Source organism: Octopus sinensis, linkage group LG16 (assembly GCF_006345805.1).
Source record: "Octopus sinensis linkage group LG16, ASM634580v1, whole genome shotgun sequence".
Lineage (NCBI taxonomy): Eukaryota > Metazoa > Mollusca > Cephalopoda > Octopoda > Octopodidae > Octopus > Octopus sinensis.
In genome coordinates, this window is record NC_043012.1 from 22188951 (window position 1) to 22193157 (window position 4207).

Here is a 4207-nt window from a genome sequence, read left to right on the forward strand (position 1 = left end):
TGCATTACCTCCTCAGCAGGTATATTTACTGTCCGTTATGTGTATGTGAGCAAGACCATTTTTTAAAATGTATTTTCTGTAATTTTTCCCGTATTACGAAAGCCCTTGCCATTAAAGAGAGAATCTCTGCCTTTATTTGAACAAGCAAAAAACTTCCATTCTGGTTATCTCTATTCCAGGCTTTCCTTTTTGGATGATTCTTCCGTTTCCTTTTACCGATACGCTGCCTTCTGCTGCGATTGATCTCTCGATATAGACCTCTTTCACAATAACCCGCTGACTTTTTTACCAAATATTCTTTATCGATAATATCTCGTTGATTCTCCTTATTCTTGCTGTATGCATGGATTGGTATATCTCAGAGTATTGTCCTTCTCTCATACCCTTTGGGGTATGTGTTTGCAAAAACCCTTTTTGTTCTGTTGGCATTTCATTACTGCATCAAGCCAGCCATTTTCGCTACCCACTATTCCTGGGAGAGCACAGTTCTCAAACCCCTTCTCTACAAAGTCCTACCGGAAGCACCCGGCATTACAATTTCCGGCTGGATTCATAAGCTTGACCAACTGAGACTATGGATATCATCCAACCATTTCGTTCTTGGTCTACTTCTAGCTCTTCTGCCGGTTGGTTTATATATGGCTGAGCGAAGACGTTCAGGATTCATTCCATGTCAGAGAGAAAGGGAACCGATATGAAGAAAGAATATGGACGTTAACTATTGAGCTGATTATCTGCTACAACAACATGAGAGAGAGAGCGAGGCGAAATTTGATGAACGATTAACAGCTGGAAAATATAAGGAAGAACTTCGAAGTAAGAATGGAGTACATGGGGTGGGGGAGAACATGAAGAAAGAGCAGTAGCTTAATTTCAGAAATACTCAAACAAGACAATGCCAAGGTCGATCTGTTGCACTTTATGGTACAACACCTGAATGAACAAGTTGCAATTAAGCCTACAACATCGAAGAAATAGAAAAAAATCTTGTCAATATCGTGATATTTTGAGATTCAGGAATGAGCGGTAAGGTGCAACAGCTCTGCAATTTTATCCTGATGTAGTTTTATCCTTATGAACTATGACTACTCTTTAATGCGAATAATGAGGACACTTATATTTCCAGGAAAAAGTATACTTGCAGAGTTTCTGTTGTTTCATTTGCTACAAAATTTTGTAAGCACCCCTGACAAAAAGTTACCCTTATTATTTTAGATCTCAAGGACACAGTTACTATTCTACTTTTACATAGTTCCCGGAAAATGTCCACCCAACATAATAACTTTGCATTGACGGTGTTAATGAATCTTTACAAAACCAATTTACAAAATCTAGAATGTTTCTCTCGTGTGACAAATCCAATACATGTAGAGTACGAAGCCCACCTTACATAATTATTGAATGATTTAAAAGTCCATGTTTTTTCGAATCTTGGGTTAGGCACGCCCACATAACAGAATTTTGGAAACGCGGTCTTCCTCGTTGCCAATCGTTAGTTAATCTTTGGGATGAGAATAAAATAAGAATTCGAAATTATTATTAAAGATTAATTTCAGCAGAAATTCTGAATGAAAACGAATAGGGAACTAAGTGCATTAACTCGCGCAGAGATCTTTTATACACAGATCTTGTCGAGAGGATAATCGCTCATTTGATCGCATGGAAAATGGATCATCCTCGCCAAAAGTGGTTCCCTCAAAGCTCCCAAGAATAAACGATTTATTGTTTGTTTCTTGTTCTATTTTGCTTTTCAAGTTCAGCGGTTATCCGAAATATCTTTGGCGTGATAGCAGAGTTAGAATATTGATTCCGCACCATTTCATTGATAATCGCTATATGAAGTCGTATAACACATTTCTATTTTAAAATGACCGTGCTTATAGTAATCTTGACATAAGTTAATCTGACAAAAGTATCAAATATATTTTTAAATATATTTGACAGAGGACGATTGTACTGCAAGAAAAGTAACCAGGAACGTTACCAGCGTTCCGATTATCAATGCACCGGCTGCTAATGACAACTTCAAAGGAGAAATGAATCTATAAGACAAGTCTTCTCTTACCTGTAGATATGTTTCAACAACTTGAAGTCATTTATGAGGATCACAAAAAATGATACATTATACAGCCTACACATTTGAGAGGTTAGCCATCCACTATCCAGGTCAGCACCGACTGTAGTTTTTCAGGAAGGTGAAGCTCAACGCGACTGGGATACTATTTTGACTACAGTTAAGGAATCCTTATGAACAGTTGAGAAAAAGTCACAATATCATCACAGACGCAGGAGTGGCTGTGTGGTAAGTAGCTTGCTAACCAATCACATGGTTCCAGGTTCAGTCCCACTGCGTGGCATCTTCTGCTATAGCCCCGGGCCGACCAATGCCTTGTGAGTGGATTTGGTAGACGGAAACTGAAAGAAGCCTGTCGTATATATGTATATATATATATATGTGTGTGTGTGTTTGTGTGTCTGTGTTTGTCCCCCTAGCATTGCTTGACAACCGATGCTGGTGTGTTTACCTCCCCGTCACTTAACGGTTCGGCAAAAAAGAGAACGATAGAATAAGTACTGGGCTTACAAAGAACAAGTCCCGGGGTCGATTTGCTCGACTAAAGGCGGTGCTCCAGCATGGCCGCAGTCAAATGACTGAAACAAGTAAAAGAGTAAAAGAGTAAAGAAAGGCGCAAGCACAGATGCGTAAGTGACAAAGCTCACCACCTTTCTGGTTCGGTTCCACTGACTGAAGCATGTAGATGACAAAATGCTAGCCGCGTGCATACATCTAGCACAAAAGATCCAGAAAACTTTTCAAATTCTCATATTGTTGTTTCATTGTTTCTAAAACAAAAATCTGAATGACCTGAATCTTGGTAAAAGAGAAATTATGCCACGATTCACAACTGCTTGCATTCATCTTTGTTAGAAAATTAGAAACCCCTTCAAAATACGATGATAGCAGCTTCTAGCTTCAGGATACCGGATTATCTTAGAATAATACTTGCATTACGATCCAATAAATGCAATGCGCCTATGAAACAGATTTAAACATGCGATGCCCGCAGCCATTTTTGTAAACAAATATCGAACTGTTATTATTATTATTTTTTTCTTGAGCCCTAGGACTCAAAAAGCCAGTTGCCTGGTTTCCATGATATAGAACTGATCGAGATCATATTCTTCTGAACGGAACATCGGTCCGTTGCAAGGTCCAATGCCAGTAATTTTGAAGGGAGGGGTAAGTCGATTATATCAACCCCGGTGCTTGACTGATGATTTATTTTTATCGACTTCGAAGGAATGAAAGGCAAAAACTTGGCATCAGCAGGGTTTGAACGCAGAACGTAAAAACCCGAAAATATGCTACTAAGAATTCTGTTTGGCGTACCAACGATTCTGCAAGTTTGCCGAAAAAATCAAATTAAGAGAGGCTGAAAATATGACCTTCACCTGAAAAGAATTTTATAAACTTTCGAGTGAACGCGAAATAATTCTTTTTTAGAAATAGTATATCTTGAAGCACACACATTAAGCTATAAAAAATAATCCGTGAATACTGGGTTAAAAAGACCCTTCGAATTTTTCTACCCCAAAGGGAGTTTTAATCCACTGGTTCATAGCTAAATGAAGTTCTGACTGGAAATAGAATTGGTTCGCTAGAACTTCCAAGATATGTTTAACAGAAAATCAACGAATAAAAAATCCTTCATCTTAATGTTGATTCTCTCCACCCAACAAGGATTCATAATGGATAAGTTAATAATTCCATCGTACTAAAGTAATTCGTTGTGACAAATTGTGTGTATGTGTGTGTACATGCACATATATACACATACATACACATACGTGTATGCGTATTTATGTATGTATAGGGTACTTCTCACAGAGTTCGAATCTCTATACCAGCTGCTGGCTATTTTTTTCGTCTGTAGTGGTATTTTACCCAATTTTCTAAACCCGTTTTCACAGCTACTCTCCTGCGTTCAAAAATTTTCCTAAATTGTGTGTGTTACGACATTTCTTCGGTTTTTTGCGTTCTGAATTCAATTGTCACAGAGGTCAACTTCTTTGCCTTTCATCCTTTCGGGGTAATAATAAAGTGCTAACCAAGTAGGTACTCGAGGTCTCTGCTCTTCAAAATTGCAGGTTTTGTGCCAAAATTAGGAAGAATTATTTAGATGCCTACAAATATAACGACGATAGG